Below are 20,953 nucleotides of genomic sequence, written 5' to 3'. Positions count from 1 at the left end.
TATTTTTAAATGGAAATTTAAAATTTTTTTACATAGGAGGTATTTCTGAATTTTGGAGTTGATTAAAAAATTGCAGGTATATTTGTTACAACTGTAAAAAACAGGGATACTTAGTTCTCAAAGGAGAACTTTTACTTCTTTTAGGGAAACAAAAAGAAAACTCTCATGGAGCAGTGATTTGTATTATTTTTTATCTACATCCTTAGAGGTAGAGAAAAGACTGAATTGGTACCTTGCTATGATTTTACATATACATATATTTTTAAATCGTTCATACTCCTGTAGTAATACCATATGTGTATTTTATGTAACACTCATAAAAAGGTAAAGATGAGAATAAAAAATATACTTCATAATTTTTATTCTTTTGCATTTTACTCTCAGTTAATTATGATTTTATTCGAGCAACATAATGTAATGATACATTATTTCTGAAAATCTGAATTTAACTTTTTGTGATAAATCAAAGTAATTTTAAGTTCAGTTTATTTCAATAGTTGATTTTGATGGTGATCAGAGCTAAAAAGGATACTTGTACAGGTGCCCAAATGCAAATGAGAACTGTGCATTTCTGGAAGCAGAGAGTATTTTAAACAACTCATTCTCAACATGCTTTATCCATACAACAATGGACTTGTTTTGAAAGGAGCCTCTTTTTAGTAAGTTTCCTTTAGCTTAGAGGTATATATTGTTCATCATTTAAAAAAAAAAGTCTGCAAGGCAGCAACTACTGACAGTGAGTTATCATCACTAAAGATGTCAGCAAATTTGGAAATGTCTTTCTATAAAAGAAAAATAACACCAGTTTAAGTTCAATATGAGATATCCAGTAAACTCAGTGACAGAAAAACTTTTCAGGGATACTACCTAGTATATTACTGATATTGTATGTAATCTACTTTAATTTCTTATTTTTATAAGTGTAACCATTTTGATTATATAGATTATATTTAAAACATACTTCAAGTTGTCATAATGCATTGAGTAAGACAACCTCTACTCCTTATTGCACTTTGCTCTTTCTTTACTGAAAGAAGTGAAACGTGGCAGTCAGACATATGTACCCAGTAAGTGTGCTGTGGAGTAGAATATTAAATGTCAGTATTTATTGAATTCTTCTCATACTTCATTTGAAATAATGAATATAATTAGGAGTTCTAATATTTTCATTCTATATCCCAATACAGTATACATAGTGTATAAATTCTGGGAAATATTGTTTTGATTTCCTTGAGATAATTATTTTGATTTTCTATTTTCAAAACAAGGTTAAGTTGGGCTTCCACTTCCATACAATGAACCAGATTCACCCTCCTACCTGAAACAGTAAAGGAAGATATATATGAAACACCAAGCCTCAGAGAGAAGACCAGTAATTTCTAAGAAAGAGATTAGAAAACGTTGAAAGCCCTGCTCTTGCCTCAGCTTACTGCACAGAGAGCATTTGCAGCCTGTGTGTTAAAGAAGGGAAAAACAGACAGAGTTCAGTGGATTCCTTCCACCGAATACGTGGAACTGAGTGTTTGAGGAGCCCACGGGTATTTGAGCTCATATGACATAGTACAAGAGAAGAGAAAGTTGCACAGAAAGAGAACTCTGGAGTTATGTAGCAGGCACCTCTCAGGTATTAAACAGAGTACTGGTGAGCAAACGTATGTGCAAAAACTACCCAAAGTCAAGGAAAGAACCAAATTCAAAAGGATTAGGTGGAACAGTACCTGGTGCTCAAAAGAGTGCCTATTCCTATCATCTAGACTAGGAAACCTTATGATTCATGGGTATTGGTTAGATTACTTAGAATAATATTGCCATGTTTGTGGGACTAATGACCAGTAGACTCATTATTCTCAACAAGGGACTATTTTTACTCCAAAGGATATCTGGCAATTTCTGAAGATGCCTGGATGTCACCAACAGGATGGGGGTTCTATTGGCATCTACAGGTGGAGGCTAGCGGTGCCAAATCATCTTCATTGTACAAAAAAACCACCCTCTTCCCCTCCATCAGCCAAAATCACCATGACAACAACAAAGTTTCATCTGGTTCAAAATGTCAATAGTATTAAGATCAGGAAACCCTGTCCTAGGCTAAACACTACTAAGGTCCTGCCAACCAAATTTTAAAGATATCTGAAGAAATCACACTATTTCCAAGTAAATTAACTATGCCCCACAATATCAAAGGTATTTGTAAAAAATTCAAAAATAGCCAGTATCCAACAAGGTAAAATCCATAATATATTGCATACAATTAAAGAAATTATCAGCATATAAAGCAGAAAAACCACTTGATTTTGAAAATGAAGTGAACAAATAATTCAAACCAACCCACAACTGACAAACACATTAGAATTACCAGCAAGAATTCAAGCAATCACTAAAACTGTGTTCATACATTCCAGGAATTAATAGAGACACGGAAGTTACAAAAAAAACAGCCATACTGATTTCTAGAAATTGAAACTATATGAAAAATGTACTGAATGAAAAAAATAAATTAGACCTTGCAGAAGAAAAGATCAAAGAAATTTCAATAGGAAGTATGCAAAATAGAACACAAAGAGAAAAAAAGAGGAATTAAAAAATGAATAGAACCTCAATGATGTGTAGCACATCTTCAAGTAGTCCTATTTACATTGAAGTGGTATTCCCAAAGGAGGAGAAAATATATATATATGTTTGTATATATATGTATTTATGTATACACATGTATGTATTTATATTTATAGATGTTATAAATAAAATTATATAAATATATAGAATATATAAAACATAAAAAATATTTTAGTAATGGCTGAACATTTTTCAGATTCATAGAAAACTATAAACCCTGAGATCGAAGGAGGTCAAAAAATCCCAAGCCCAGAAACTATGAATAAAACTACCCCCAAGCACATCAATCAAATTTTTAGAAACAAGTGATCAAGAGAAAATCTTTAAAGTAACCAGAAAAAAAATATATTATATATGGAGAAACAAAGATAGATAAAGATGACAGCATCTTTTTCATGGGAAACTATGCACATGAGAAAATAGCAATGTGATAACTTAGTGCTAAGAAAATGGTGAACCTAAAATTCTATATACAATGAAATATCTTTCAAAAATAAGGATCAAATACTTTTCCAGACATATGAAAGCTGATTTTATCACCAATAGTCTGTTTCCACAGCAAAATCCTATGAGTGATTTTTCAGATCTGACCATAGGCAATTATCTGGTGGGCTTATTGTAGAAAACTGTCCTATCCACATAAGATTCATATTGAATTTAAAAAGTTAACTCAAAATGAATCATAGATCTAAATGTAACACAACTATATGACTTCTAGGGAACGTACAGCATAAAATCTATGTAATCTTTAATTATATCAAAAAATTCTCAGATACAATACCAAAAGCCTAGTTTACAAAGGCAAAATACTGATGCACTGGTCATTGTCAAATTTAAAGCTGTTTCTTCTTCTTCTATTTTTTTTTTTTTTGAAATATTTGCGCGAGAGAGAGAGAGCGCATGCATGTGCACGAGTTGGGGGGAGGGACAGAGGGAGAGAGAAAATCGCCAGCAGATTCCCCACTAACCATGGAGCATGACATGGGCCTTATTCCCACAATCCCAAGATCATGACCTGAGCCAAAATCAAGAGCTGGTTGCCCAACTGACTGAGCCACCCAGGCACACCTAAATCTTCTGTTCTTTGACATTATGAAGGTATTTCTTCTTACATCTTAAAAACAATAACAAAAATATTTTCTTTCTCTATATATGCACACACACTTGTATGTATCTATGTATGTATTATTATATATTGTTGTTGTTGTATATTTTCTTTTCAGAATTTACTTCAGATAACTTTGACCTTCCTGCTTTACCCAAGATTGGCTGCAATGGACATTTGCTGTTGCTGTCCTGCATTTCTGCTTGCCAACACACATTCAGGATTACATGTATTTGTCAGTTTCACAAAGCTGGAGTTTGCTGGTTATTTTTTTTTTCTATTTCTCATTGTTTGGGTTATTTTAAGGGGAGAAGGAGGAAATGCCCAATTTCCCAGCTATTTTGAGACAGGAGATTTCAAAAAAGACCTTAAAATTTAAGAGCAATAGGCTTAAGAGAGAGAAACTTAAGGCACAGAATAGTTAAGTTCAGGGATGCACAAGAGAGGAAAAGAGTATTGAAGGGATATAGGATAGAGAATTGAAAGACATTAATTTCAGACTTAAAAAAACTATGTTTTTTTAATAGCAAGAATATACATTTTCATATTTCAAATAACCTTATAAATATTTTGGTATTTCATGATCTTCTACACATTTATAAAATATATCCCTCCCTCTCTAAACTTTCAACCATTTACCTTGTTCAAAAGTTTTAGAAACTCATTTTTTTCTAGCTTCAGTTTTTCCCTCTTGAATACATCTTCTACACTTGCAGTCAGAAATTAAAGTGTAATTTTGACTTTTTGGTCCTCTCTAAAAACACTTCAGTAATCCCTCATTGTTTATAGAATCCTTCAAGTTATAATATGCAATTCAAAACATCCACTAAACTATCTTTCTTAAGATCTCCTTCTACTGTTGTCTCACACTTACCTATCCATACAGCACAATACTTGATGATCCTGGCGCATAACACGTTAATCTTTAATTATGCATTTCTTTCTGCCTAGAATCCCCTCAAATATTTTTGTCCCTTTACTTATCCTTCATAACTAATTTCAGGTTTCACTTTTCTTTGAAGATATTGCCTAAATGCTTTTTCTTTTTATTACTGCATATTAAGGATGTCTCAAGATTAGTAAGGTACTGATCAAAGTATCCATCAATATTTACATCTTAATAGACACTACATTTTCTGAATTGGGAAAATGTATTTATATGCTTTTGATCTAAACTGTTATAATATTATTGGCAAGAAACTTTGTTAACTGATTGGACCTGTAGAAATAAGGTATCAGGCCATACTGAATAGAAGACAAATTTAATACCAGAAAAGCACAATTTTATCATATTATGTTGTGCAAATAGAATAGATTAAGTGTGATTCAAGAGGCACATTTGGGGAAACATGTAAATGTGATGATTGTTACTGGAAATTTATATTTTTGTGACAGCAAAAGTAAGATAAGCCGAGATTAGTGCTGTCCTTCCACTAACTGAAACACTGATACTTTCAAGTTATGATACATTCAAATGGGGAAGGATGATGCTGGCATATCATTAATTTGGTTAATACCATAAAAGCAGTTTCTTTGTGCTTTTCCAAATAACAAGATAAGGAGAGGCTTGGGTTTAACTGTTATTAACTAAAAAATGTATAATCAACCTGCAATTCTAGAAAAAGATTAATATAGGAGACATTTTTATATCAGTCAGAGAGGAGTTCTATTCACAATAAAACTGTATACTTGCAACTGTACATCTTTCTTCTGTTATACTTGGTGCTCATCATTAAATGGAAGGAAACCCAAGGATTGCTCAACTGATTGCTTTCTTTGATGAGTAGCTTTAAAAAAAGAGATGGCTAAGGAACCAAGCTTACTCTAGAGTTGACACCAAAAATGAGCCAATGAAACCATATTTAGGTTAAATAAAACAAAAGCCTCAACACAGACATATAATTTTGATAACAAAAGATAGCATTTTATTTAACTTTCTGTTTATGATCCATGAAGAGCTATAGATGTTAATAACAGAATTTTTGCATTAAAGGAATGTTTTAAGCATTAAATTATGATAGAAATATCGGCTTAATGATAACTCAGTAACCATAAATCATCATTGACAATGAGTTAGAAGATAATAAATTCCTAATAAAGTATAATGAACGAGCTTATTTTTATCGTTTTTTTTTTTCTATTAAGAGATGGAATAGTTTACTAGAAGCTATATTGAGATTGGAATGATAGCTGGTTTCATAGCTGGAGTGATTCCTGGGTCTGGCATTTACTTTAATAAATGGAGGTTTTAGGGCAAGTTCATTAACTTTTCCAAAATCCCATTTTCACTATTGTGCACTATGAATAATAATGTCTACCATAATTTTCCCAAGGTTTATATATGTGTTATACATTTATATAGAATATAAAGTGTTTTATTGTTTCTGTAGTATTTACATAGTCATTGTGGTTCAATATTAAAGGCAAATACTTTAAATCCATAATAGCTGAATTATTAGATAAACATACACATAAAAAAAAATCAAGAATGTGCAACTGAAGATTCAGTACTTAAACTTATATAAACTTATTAAAGTTAGGGTAAAAGAACACAGATAAATTATCATGGCTCATCAGCACATGTCTTGCTATATAACTCAAAATATAACTCAACTATTGACCTTTGGTCAGAAGCCTATAATTCTCACACTTCATTCTGAAGTGGAATTTATAAATGTCAATAAACAATTTTTATTATTAGTCCTATTGTTTAAATTTAGGCTAGGTCATGGTGATCACAAGTTGTTGCCATCTGGCAGCTGTGTGATGGCCTGTGTGAAGTAAGTTTTTCATCAGATTCAAGTTCTAAGCGGACAGAAGGTCACAGTGAAAAATGACCATGATGTTTGAAACTAATTGATGTCCTTTCTGGGAGGCTCAGCTGAGAAACTAAGGACTGAATGGATGCTGAGACAGAACAGTCTAGCCACCCAGAAGAAGAAACTGGCTATATATAAGGACGCTATTTAGGTACGTAACTGCAGAAAAGTAAGAAAGGCAGCTTCAGTGAGTAAGGTTTGTTTGATATACATACAAATATACCACATGCTCACTTCTACTACTGTTATAGTGGTGAGCAGTAATAATTTGAGAAATAACAATTGTATTCCATCTTTCTAAATGGGATATATTAATATAATTAAAATAAGTTAATCATAATCTGTTTTGTCAAATTGTATTTGGACTTTAGCATTACAAGTTCTTTAAATACTAAATTGTTGTAATTAAATAAACTTTCATTTTCTTCTCAGCCTCTTAGTATCCTTGTAAATAAAGAGCTAGTTCTGTTGTCAACACTGAGTTCTTAGTTACCTTAGAAGAATATCTTCTGCAGTTCCCTACAGACACTAAATCAAATTCAGTACATAAGTCTTCTGTCATCACAATTCTGTCTATAACCATTTATTCCAAAAAATATCTTTTAGTCTGTTTTTCTATTTAGCATTAAGGGATTTTTAAGATAACACTAGAAGCTGTTTACATATAACAAATTATTATGGAACCAAATTTCATATGAGGTTTCTGAATAGTAATATTTCTAGACTCCTCAGGAGAACCATTAGACTTAGAAAACTAATTATGACTACTATAACATATAACATTTCTCTAACTTAAAGAAAATTATATTTTTAAAATGATACATTTAGATTTCTTATAACTAAAACAAACAATGTAGGCATACTTACTGATTTATTTTAAATCTTCCATATATTACTCTATACATTGTTTCTTAAAGGGGGATCTCCTTACAAAAATTGCTCTTGATGAAATAATGGATTATGATACATCTTTCATATGTTAACCCAGTCTAGTCATGTGAAAAAAAAATCATACAAATCCCAATTGAGGGACATTCTAAAAATACCTATACCTGAAAAATACCTCAAAACTCTCATCAAAAACAAGGAATGTCAAAGAAACTGCCAAGCCAAGAGGATCCTAAGAAGGCATGAATAATAAATATACTGTGTTATCCTCAATGGGATCTTAAAAGAGATAAAGACATTAGGGAAAAACTAAGAATCTAATGCATCAAATTTAATAAAAATTATCTTTTTTTTTTTTTTTTTGCTAGTTGTGACAAATGTATCAGGCCAACGTAAGATGTTAAAAATAAGAGAAACTGGATGTGGATATACAGGGACTCTATTATCTTTACAATAACTATGTAATTCTAAAGCTGCTCTATTAAAAAATACTAAAAATAAATCTAAAAAATCTTCTAAATAAAAAATTTAAAAATATCAAAATATGTGTATGATGTTATTGTTAAAGTTACCAACATATAGATGGAGAATATGATTACTAAAGAAGTAATATATTTAAAATTTTATCTAACAAAATATATTTCTAATGGATTACAGTGGTTTATGTACACATCCATTTTAGAGGAAAAAAACAAGTAAAAGAGATATGTATCTAACCTCTGAAATAGAATACAGAACATAACTAAGAATTAATTTGATTGTTCTATTACACTAATAATTTTTCCAGGTTTCTATCATCGTATTATCCACATTTACTTTATGTTATATACATGTATATTGCTTATAATAATATATGTTTCAACATCTGAGAAGGGTGTATTTTCCAACTTTGTATTCCAGCATCTAACATAATGCATGGTTTGTTAGTCAAACAATATTTATTGAAATAATGACCAAATGAATAAATAAGGACAGATTTTATAAGCGTATAGCAATAGAAATAATATCAAAACATGATCAGATAGGACTACAGAATAATTTAAGTTGTCAGGAAGCAAACACATTTGATTGAAAATGTCAAAAATATTTTTTATTATGGCTACTGCCTTGCAAAAATCATATAAGATGGTTTTTTAAATTAATACAATAAATCAAACCAACATAATTTTTAAAAAGGAAATTGAGATCAAGAAAAAATGTATTCATGGGGCACCTGGGTGGCACAGCGGTTAAGCATCTGCCTTCGGCTCAGGGCGTGATCCTGGCGTTATGGGATCGAGCCCCACATCAGGATCCCCCGCTATGAGCCTGCTTCTTCCTCTCCCACTCCCCCTGCTTGTGTTCCCTCTCTCTCTGGCTGTCTCTATCTCTGTCAAATAAATAAATAAAATCTTTAAAAAAAAGAAAAAGAAAAAATGTATTCAAAAAAAGTAACATGGGTGTGTGCATCAAATTAGCAGATAAAAATATGATATTTAAATGTTTTTATATCTTCCAAAAATCATCTGCAAATATATGTTCAAGATTTTTATTAGGTGATTCAATTCAGAGACATAGTATTTTAAAAGTTTGAAATCAATTATGTAAAGACAACATTTGCTAAGAATACATTACATACAATGCAAAAAACAGTGAAAAACATTCTTATGAGTATTGATAGAGCAAGATCTATGTCATGTATTAGATATATCTTTACATGTATCCTTGTAAATAACACAATGGCAACTTTCATAAGATAATTTTTATGCTGTTTTAACATGTAGGCATAGGACATTGCTTCAAAGTGCAATTCAGCCAAAGTAAGCAAACCAGGAGTCAATAGGAATTAGAGCAAGGATTTACTTTACATGACTTGGATGAATCTAGCAATAGAATTTACAGTATCAGGAAAAATGGTTGGATTTAATGTTTTACGTATTCTATAAATACTAGTCATCTCAGCAGTGCTTTTGAAAGGCATTGGGAGATAGTTACTGACAATCTATATAAAATACAACTACTCTATGTTGCTATTTCATGAATAATCAGGTACTTTAACCATTAGCTGATATGAAACCACATAAGCTGATATTCTCTTATAAAAATTAAGGAGTCTAAAAGACACATTCAATTAGAAAAAGATAAATACTGTGAAGATTAAAATTTTCTCCAAAAATGTATTACGGGTTTACTTTAAAATTAAGACATGTGGAATGCTAATAACCTTGATTTCTATGTCATAGATCAAAGAGAAATGAATTTATCCTGGAAATATAATAAAACAGGTGAATAAAACAATGAACTCAGACATTAAAAATTCTCACTAAAGCGTCCACAAAACATCAGCCTATAATCAATGTAATTTCCACTATAATCTTTAAAATAAGAGAATTTGAAAATTATTCATCTAGGTAAGTAAATACGTTGTTTTTTCTATATGATATTATTAACCTTAACCTTGTTATATGTTGGACATCTGTGAAAAATTATTACATTGATTTTAGAATAGCATAGACTCTTTTGTGGATGCTGTTAAAGAAGAATGGGGTAGTCAAGCAAGACAATTTATAAAAAATATATCATTTATATATATAACTATTTCCTTATGGAAGATCATATGATCAGTTCATCCTAAAGTGGCAGCAAGTTTTCAGGAATTAAAGAATAGGAACTACAATTTATTAGTTTTAATTTCCCAGAAATTAGTCTGATTTAAAAAAAAAAATTACTACCAACTCTGATCCTTGCAATCAGATCCTGTCTCTTTTACTGGGACACCTACGACTCAATCTGTAACTTGGCACACTTGAATTATCGAAGGAGAATAGACACACACAATCAATTAAAGAAAGCACAAATGAGGATAGTATTGTCTTCTTGTGGTATGCATTATAAAACTGTTCTTATAGCTTTGTCGTTACTATTGTGTATTTATCTGTGCTTCCTACTGGAAGGGGTTCTATAAGACATGAGACTATTTCTCATTACATTTCTTCTAGGCACTTGGCACAAAATCTGACAATTTTAAGCCCTCAATAAATGTTTCCTAAATTCAAAACAAATCCTTCTGTCCTGTGAATTTCATTTCATGAATATACTTATAATCTGTTTGCCCCTCTCTACCCCAATTACTACAGTCTCCACTGTGACTCTGCCTCTTCTGGTCTTACTTCTTTTCAATCTCTTCTCTGTTTTGCAACCAGAGTGATTTTCTAACCGGCATCGTTTATCTTCCAATCCTATAGGTAAGAATCTTCAGTGGCTCACTAACGCTCTTCGGATAAAGTTAATTTTTTTTCAATCACAATCTACAATTTTTCATCTAGCCACCTAGCTAACGTTACCAGTTTAATCTTATACCTACTATTGCACCTCTGTACTCCAGACATATCAAACCACTTTCATGTTCTTGAACATCTCATTCATTCCATTTATTTACTTCTAAAGATTGTGCTATCTTTTCTGTCTGAAACACCCTCCCCTTAAACTATACCTGGCTAACACCAGTCCATTCTTCATGTCTTGGGCTAGATATCTGTAAGATAAAAGAGTAGGTACGAACACAATAAAACTTTATAAAAAGGAAAGTAGGGACTTCCAGCTTCCAGTTCCACCTGAGGACTGCTTGGAAGTCATCAATATCTCTCCTAATAACATGTGAAAAGCTGAAGAGACTGAAAATCCAACTCTTTTGGGATCTGTAAGAGGAGGGGAAGAGACAGGGAAAACTGCCTCCCCAAGACTGGAGAGATAGGTGAATAGAGAGAATCACAGATTTGGATGTGCTTCTTCTTCTATTTTCTCAAAGAACTGTGTAACATTTCCTAAAAGTTAGAATTCATCAATGAAGTAATAGTGTGGAGATTTCTTTAAAGTTTTCAGAAGGTGGCCAAAAGGTACAGCCTTCCAGCTGGATTTAGTTTCCAAAAGTCTTGATTTATAATTTATTTGTTAAGTTATTTTTATGATTTTGTTCCTGTGAAATACATTGAGAGTTATGTCCCAGCCTGTGACTTATCTAAGCAAATGACTTACCTAAACAAACATCCCATGGGTACCTGAAAGAATATGTAGACTTCATTTGTTGCAGATTTTATTCTATAGTTATTAGATCAATTCACATGTCACACAGGTTTTCTGTATCTGTTTTTTTCCCCTAATTGTTCTTTTTCTGAGAAAGGGATGGTAAACTTTTAGTATATTTTTGGATTTGTCTATCCCTTTAGTTCTATGAGCTTTATCATGTATACTGAAACTTTACTAAGAGGCAAATACATATTTATAATTGCAATGTCTTTATGAAGAATCAATTTCACCAATTTTAATTGTCATTTCATATCTCTGGTAATACTCTATCTTGAAGTCTACTTGGCCAAACATTGATATGCTTTTTTATGTTTAATTTGGTCACGGTATATGTTTTGCCACCTTCTTACTTTCAACTAGTCTCCCTATATTTACAGTGCATTTATGATTGATAGGACACAGCTGGGCTTATAAAAAAAAAAATTCCAGGATAACAATCTCTTCCTTGTAATCAGTGTTTAGTCTATTTACCTGTAATGTAATGGTCAATGAAGTTGGTTTTAAGTCTTTCATTTTACTGTTTTTCACTTGCCCTGTTCTTTCCTGACTTCTGCTGAGATGATCAAAATTTTACTACTCCATGCCATCTCTTCTATTAGCTTTATGATTATATATCTTTGTACATAAATTTCATTGCTGTAGATAGCATAATATATATCCTTAATGCAGTCTACCTTGAATTAACACTATTTCACATATAAGAAATCACATTATAATGTCATTTATTCACCTTCCCATTTCCTACTTGCTTTATTATTTCTACATTATTTTAATCCAGGAAAATTTATTCCTGTGGCAGAAGTCAGAAGGAAGGGGAATAAAAGCAGTATGGTCTCATATTAATGACATACCTTTAGGAAAGTGGCTATATCTGCTGAATAGGTGATATGATCAAAGAAAAGAACCATAGGCTTTGTATTTAGTAACAGCTTATTTATGTAGCATTGTGGTATCTTTAAAATTATTTTAAATATCAAATATGTTAAAGGAATAATGTCAGAAAAAGTGAGTTGTATCTACTTTTACTGATATAGGAAAAATGCCCATGTATATTAAGTACTAGAATACACTGCAACAAATATGTATTTCATGCTTGAATATGCATAGAAAGAGACTGGAAATACATACCAAACTATTAACTGCAATCATTGTTAATAGAATTTTAAGAAACTCTTATTTTTAAAATAACATATTTCTCTTTTTTGGATTTCCTACCATTGAATTAATAAAAATACAATTTAAAAATTAGAGTAAAATCAAAGACAAACAAGGGTGCCTGGGTGGCGCAGTTAGTTAAGCAACCTACTCTTGGTTTCAGTTCAGGTCATGATCTCAGGATCCTAGAATCCAGCCCCACGTCGGGTTCTGTGCTCAGCACAAGTCTGCTTGTCCCTCTTGCTCTACTTCTCCCATCGCTCGCACTCTCCCTTTCACTCTGTCTCTCTCTCAAGGAAAAAATAAATAAAAATCTTTAAAAAAAAATCAAAGATAAGCAGAAAACAATAAGAAAGTAGAGAAAAGAGAATGACAAAAATAAAACCAAATCACTATTACAAATATATTTTAGAATATTGAGTTTTTTAGTGTGTTTATAGTCTAAATATCTAGAGCCAGTAAAGATGAAGGTTTTCAAGGATAGAAGAAACATTTCATATCATCTGTAGTGTTTGTCCAGAAGATGTCAGTAAGGAATGATTTCCAGTTCACTGACCAATTCTGATTTTGTCCAACCCATCACTTCTGTGACTAGAAGTAGAAGACATCAGAATGTTATTTTATTTGGAAATTAGATTGTGGAGAGAAAGAAAAATTAGGGAATTCTTACTTAATGGCTTCTACTTAGTAAATGAAAAGTCTAGTTTATTTACAGAGGCTAAAGTTAATTTGATAGAGGACTTAATGAAATAGATAAGGATCTAGAATAATTAATAAGGAGAAAAAGAAAAGTAAAATAGCAATCAGCAATGAGTCAATTATGAGTCTGGCATTCCACTTTTAAATGACCTAATTTTTCTGGTGCATTCTCTGGGCCCATAGAAGGCACTGTTATTCCATATTCAGATTTTAGTTTCAACCTTTTCACATCCTTCTGTGTTTTCTTTCTACTACCTGTTCTGGTCCCTACCTTCTCTTCCTGGACATTCTGTGTTAATATTTCCCAATATGAACCTCCTACTAAGAGCGTTTTAAGAAAAAAAGGTAAAATTGAAATACTACGGCCAATAAGTAATAGCAAGCTACATGTCTGTTTCCCCAAGGATTATAATTCACACGTATTGTGGCCAATAGAATATATATTGCCTGCTCACTTGCTTACTCTTTTAATGTTGTTAGAGAGCAGAGGGGGTCTTGCCCTTTGAACCTGCCTCAAATTAGATAAAAGTATTGTTACTGGCTGTTACCAAGGCTTATCCCTGTCAAGGAATGTAGTAAAATTCCTTCTAACATCTCTTCTGTTAAAAACAGTTGCTCCAAGTGTAGCTGAAACATACTTAAGTCTCCCAGAATAGGCTGGAGGAAGAATTGTTAAGAGGTGAAAAAAATAAAAATAAATCCCATCAGCTTAAATAATTGTTAATATTTTATTAACAATAATATTCTAGGCAGAGTAAGTATGATATATGTCCATTAATAATTCTCCATATCCTAGCATCCTGACTACTATGAGACAAAAGTCGTCCTAGCCCAACTATGTTAGTCTTCTCTGATTTTGATAAGATTCTAAAATACCATCCTCCTCTTTGTTTTACCTATGCACCTTACTAATTTCAAACCAATCCTCTCAATTAAGAACATAGAGCTGAACTAATTTTTCTAATTTTGACCTCATTGCTTCCACTGGGATGCAAATTCTATTTTTCACCTCTTGGTGGAAGTTGGCCAGTGATTTAACAGTGGGAAATTAAGCTATCGTGGACTATAGTCTTAGCCCTTGAGCTAATAAGTGGGGCAAAACCAGGTGAGGTCTCAGGGCATGTTCAATTGTTTATAAAGGAGAAAGCACACAAAAAGGGAGATCCTTCTATGATTATCTTTTCTAAATGCTTTACCACCTGACCTTGTATATTCATTTATTCATTAATGCCATTAATATTTAATGAATAACTGCCATGCAGCTTTCTAAGCAATGAATAAGACATGCAAAGTCCTGATTTCATGAGTATGAGACGGACAATATATAAGTAAGCAAATATACAATATCAGGTAGTAAAAACTTATGGATTATAACAAAATATATATACTTTGTTATATATTGCTTTAAAATATCAGTTCACTCTAGATTTAAAAAGTCTCATGACAATATATTAAGATTAAATCTTTAAAAAAGACTTTTAGACAATTTGATCAGCCAGATCAATTGAATCTAGGAACGCCATTATATCCACTCAGAGCCAGGCTCCTTATTTTTGCATTCCTAAACTCAATCCCAAGGAAAATGATCAGTTATAGATTTGGATAATCAGTTTTAGATAGCAGCTTAGAACAAATCTTGTCATTCTATTTGATAACCCCCCCAATTATAATGATGATAGGGATGCTTCTTGAAATTAAATTATATTACATTTAATTTGTTTTTAGCCACATTAGCTTGGTTTTCTCCTCTAACACAGGTTATATATGAATGTTCTACTGATGATCAGTCTATATTAGAATGGTCATTTCCCTTAATTTGACCCAATAAATTATCTTATGCAGCTAAAAAATAATTTAGAAATCACATCATGTTCTTATCTAATATGTTCATTGTCAACTAATAATCTCTACATATACTTAAGTAACTTTAATTTTCTAGGGTTCTTTTGTTTATTTTCCACATGAGATATTGCAGTTAGTTTTTCCAATCCCATGAAAAATACAGAATACAAAGGATTACATAAACTTTTAAAAATTTATTTCTAGTTTTAGACCCAGATTTCAAAATACTGAGATGCCTTTTATGCTTGAAACTGTTATACTGATTATCTATTTTTGCACTTTTGTTAAATGATCAATATCCCAATATATTGAGAAATATTAGTGATGACAAATTTCACAGACAATATCCTGAACTCCTTCATCAGAAGTCATCCTGAATTATATCATTAATAAATTATTGATTCATATCAACCTGGAAGTTATCACTTGGTATTCTGAACACATACATAGCTGCTAATTAGTATGAGTAATGGTATTAGTCACAGTATGTGTATGGTGGGATGAACTTTACTATAACAAATCCTAGAGAGACTATCTAAAGAAGTGCCAATTAACCAAGTCCCAAAAAGCTAGGAGGAACCACTCCTGCTCTATTATAGTGGTCTGTGGATTTGTGATGGCAGCTGAGTACCAGGGACTCTGAGAGGAGCTTCGGGATAGTGTGGCAGGTATAGAATATCAGTAGTTTATATTTCCAAGCATTTGGAAGTATAGAACTTTGCTAAATAATAGCTAAATAATATAGAAAATGTTGAAAATCTTTGGCCACACATTCCCCTCCCTGATAATGAGCTGAACACATGGACCCCTGCCCATTATCACCCATTCTCTGCCTGCTCTTTTGCATGTACCCACTCCCCGTCCCCCGCCAACCTCTCTCTATAAAACTGTTGGTGTCCATTCTATGGGCAGAGAGGTCAGTTGTTAAGGCTTGAGCCTGCCACCTCCCCCAGCTCCTGCCACCCAAAATAAATTTCTCCCTTTCTCTTTTCCAAACGCTCCTCTCTTCAGTTATTGGCTTCTCTTGCAATGAGTTTATCCAAGTTTGTTCAGCAATTCTGTTGGCAAACCGAGCCAGGAGTTTTGCTTTCAATTTGTCCAGTCCCCTCAGGATTCCTCAGGACAGAACGGTTGGCCTCCACAGTGCCAGGGCTTACCTCTTCATTTCCTGACTTAGCAGGTATGCCAGGATCATTTGGAAACTCTGTGTGTGTGTGTGTGTGTGTGTGTGTGTGTGTGTGTGTATGAGCTACCCCAATCTTTTCAGTCTGTGGTTTTAAAACATTCTAAAATGTATTATTATATCTTTCTATATAAATGCAGAGTAAACAGATATACAGTAAACAAATATAAATTTTCAATTTTGATGATTTCTCACCTTCAACCTTTTCTCCATTCTTAGAATTTCTAAACATACATGTTCTCATCCACCTTCAGTTATAGACATTTATCCCTGAAATTAAAACTATATTCCAAAGAAACTAAGAGTCATTCGATTTTACCTAGTATTTAATACAACAGTTACTCTATCAGAAACTGGACTACAGACTGGGAATACAATGATGAATGAAGTATATCCATGAAGAAGTTCACAATTAAGCAGAGAAAGGTGAAGCAAATTGATATGAGACTTCAGTGGTCCAGGGAGAAAAACTCTGAAACTTATAATCTTGAGTAAATCTTTGATAGCCACATTAAAATGTTTTTCTTTCTACCTTCTTTGTATTATATCATGCAGAAAAATAGGGTCCATTTAGTATGAATTTCCACTTCCTAAACTTCATTATTTTATAAGATTTTTAGAAATTTGTATATACAATGGCATATTAAAATCATGATCCTAACAGCAAAGAATTAAATCCAACATAATGTATTGAATATTTTCAAAATTTTTTGTAATAAAACATAGTAAACAACTAGATTCATCAAGCAATAACAAATTAATCAAATAAATTGTATTGTGATTCAATGTTAAAGTGAAAGGAAAATTTTCATAGCACGAGCATAATAAGTACAATACACCATCATGTTCTAAGTATAAAATTAGGAAATGCCAAATTCTGACTTCATTTTAGAGAAACCAACTTATAATAGAGGAAAATAAAGAATAAATTGAAACAAAAGTATATTTAAAAATTCCAAATCATTGTTTCAATTCAAATCCACTGAATATGATTATTCTTGCTACCTTTTTTTAACTTATTAATGCCAAGATATAGGTGTTGACAACAAATGTCATTATATTCACACAAGTTCAAAATCTGTGTACATCTTGAATTCCATTTACTTTATAACTATATAGTATAAAGAGAAGAATTGATGATAGGTTTTTTTAAACTTAAATTTTTTAAAAACTTAAACCTTTTCTATTTGAAAAATCTTTGTTTTCCCTCTGCCACCCCCCAAAATACGACTCTTTACATATTTTTCTGTGTAGTTATTCTTTGAAATAATTAGTTTTCTGTCTAATACGTGGCTGATAACATGTCATAATGTAGCTTGTCAAGTGCCAAATGCCTCTCCAAGTCATCCAAGCATTAGAAGGAAATTAAATCATTCATCTAGATACAATTTTGCATAAGTCAAGTTCAAGAACTCACAGAATAAATTTACAGTGTTAATGAAGACCATGTATAAAGGCAATACTAGTGGTATTTTTGTTATTCTAACATTAATAGAGATCAGCTATGTTAAGTTAGAACAAGTATTTAATAAGGGGGGAAAGAATCTTGTATAAATACAAGATTTCAGCTTTTGTCATATACTTATATCCTTCATTATTCTGTCATTATTGTTATTATTAACCATTGCTTTTTCCTCACTTTAGTATTTTTTGGAGAAGCTTTAGTTTCACAGCAAAATTGAGAAGTACAGAGAGCATCTTTTCACATATCTGTTAGCCAACCAAATATCTTCTTTGAAAAAATGTCTATTCATGTCTTCTGCCCATTTCTTAACTGGATTATTTGTTTTTTGGGGTGTTGAGTTGGATAAGTTCTTTATAGATTTCGGATGCTAACTCTTTATCAGATATGCCATTTGCAAATATCTTCTCCCATTCCAAAGGCTGCCTTTTAGTTTTACTGATTGTTTCCTTTGCTGTGCAGAAGTTTTTTGTCTTGATGAAGTCCCAATAGTTCATTTTTGCTTTAGTTTCCCTTGCCTCTGGAAATGTGTCTAGTAAGAAGTTGCTACTGCCGATGTGAAATCAGGAAAATACAAATCAAAACTATAATGTGATATCACCTCACACCAGTCAGAATGGCTAAAATTAAAAACACAGGAAATAGATGTTGGCAAGGATTCAAAGAGGAGCCCTCTTATGCTGTTGGTGGGAATGCAAACTGGTGCAGCCACTCTGAAAAACAGCATGGAGTTTCCTCGAAAAGTTAAAAATAGAACTGCCCTAACACCCCACAACTATACTACTAGGTATTTACCCAAAGGATACAAAAATACTGATTTGAAGGGGTACATGCACCCAGTGTTTATAGCAGCATTATCAACAATAGCCAAACTACAAAAGAGCTCAAATATCCATCAACTGATGAATAGATAAAAAGGAGGTGGTATAGTATACAATGTTGGAATGGAATTATATAATGGAATATTACTCAACCATCAAAAAGAATGAAATCTTGCCATTTGCAACAACATGGATGGAGCTAGAGAGTATTATGCTAAGTGAAATAAGTCAGAGAAAGACCAATACCATATGATTTTACTCCTATGTGGAACTTAAACAAAACAGATGAACATGGGGGGAACAAAGGAGAGTGGGGCAAACCATAAAACAGACTCTTAACAATAGAGAACAACGGAGGGTTGCTGGAGGGGAGGTGGTGAGGGATGGGCTAGGTGGGTGATGGGTATTAAGGAGGGCACTTGTTTTGATGAGCTCTGGGTATTATATGTGATGAATCTCTAAATTCTACTCCTGAAACTAAAATTACTCTGTATGCTAAATGGAATTTAAATTAAAACTTGAAACAAATAAACCAACAAAGAAATTACAGAGAGTTCCCATATACCACCCCCCCCATACACATAGACGAACAAACTCCCCTACTCTAAATATTTGTACCACTCTGGTATTGGATGTTGCTCTGGAGGAGCCTGTATGTGGGGACAGAGGTAAATAGGAACTTGATTTTGATGCAGTTTTTTTTTTAAATACACAAACAGGCAATCTCTTATCTGCAACAACTCCTATATGGATGTAGAAAGCATTAATAGAAAGTTTAAAAAGAATTTTTGTGTCACATGCAGTTTTTTAATGTCAAAGTATAAAATTAACAATGCTTATACTGCATGTAATTTTTGTTCAAAAATGTATAATAACTGCATCTTTCCAAAAAATAATTTTCATTGTTATTTTTCTCAATACTTTTGAAAATCTGAAAAATAGGAAAACAATCTTTAATTATTACATTAAATATAAATATTTAAGATGACTTATTTTCTTCATAAATGAATATCCATTCATCCTTGAAGTTACCCAGGCATCTTGATCACATTGAAAAGAACTCATACCTTATATTATAATTTAAAATGTAATTAAATTTGTTTTTCCAAAAGGGGTAGATATCCTTCCTCTAATAAACATTTTAAGTTAAATTTTATGCGATAGTTTGTGACTTAGAGGTAAAATATGCTTTCCTTGACCTATAGGATTTTGACCTATAAAGCAGACATATGAAATATCCAATAAGTTTTGCTCTGTGTAGTAACATCTTTCACAACAGAACAAACAGATTCAAGTATACTTTATCTTCTTGAAGTTTCATAGTTTAGTATTTAGGTAATCCAAAGGATTTATCTACTATCTATTCTTTAATTTAGCAGCCAAAGTTATTACAATTTTCATATAATTTATACATCAAAACTCAATGCTTCAAATAGAATATTTCCCCTGAGTTTAGCACTGATAACACTTGTCTCTGTCAAAAAGCCATTCCTNNNCAATTCTTTCATTTTACTTTTGACTTGAAGGCTTATCCACATTTGGCTTGGTATAAGGTAGTTAGCAGAAACATATTTGAACATTTTATTAAGACAAACACAATATTTTGTGTAAATGTTCATGTGAAAGAAATGTCTATCCCTGTAAGTGTTCAGAAGTAATATGTGATTATCACAACCTGACTGACTTCAGATTTGTGTCGAGAAAGCTTGTGTAGGCAGCTAATTTTTTCTGAAAAGCACTGAATTTCAATATTAATATGATGGTATAGAAATCAACATCACATAATTTTATTGGCTTTTATCATGTTCATGATTTGATGACAGTTCAAAGTCATACTTAAAGACTTTATTGTGCAAATATCTAATATACTTATTAAGATATTAAATACGACCAAAATTTCCAAATATTTTACATTTTTATTGATATTCATTTTCTCATTCAACAAATACCCAGTGAGCACCTGCTGTGTTGCCTATGCTTTTCTAATTATTGGGGATTCAACAAAGACCAAAAGGAGGGAAAGCCCATGAATTCAGAAAGTTTGTTGTTTAGAGTAAGGCTCTGCAAAATAAGCATCCACACAAAAAAGAATATAGCATGTTAGATGGTGAAACATAAGAAAACAGATAAATCAGGGAAGTGACAAGTAGTCATGAGCAAATGGGATGTTTTGTGGTCCCCCCTACCTCCCCCACCCCCCGCCCAGTGGTTGAAGGGTCATGGTCATTTCTGTTAGGGGTGTTGAGGTTAGATCACATGAGAAAGAGGTGATATTTGAGTAAAGACCTGAACAGATGGGTG

The sequence above is a fragment of the Ursus maritimus genome, unplaced genomic scaffold, assembly GCF_017311325.1.
Source record: "Ursus maritimus isolate PB19 unplaced genomic scaffold, ASM1731132v1 scaffold_10, whole genome shotgun sequence".
In the NCBI taxonomy this organism is placed as follows: domain Eukaryota; kingdom Metazoa; phylum Chordata; class Mammalia; order Carnivora; family Ursidae; genus Ursus; species Ursus maritimus.
Note: the sequence above shows the minus strand (reverse complement) of the source record.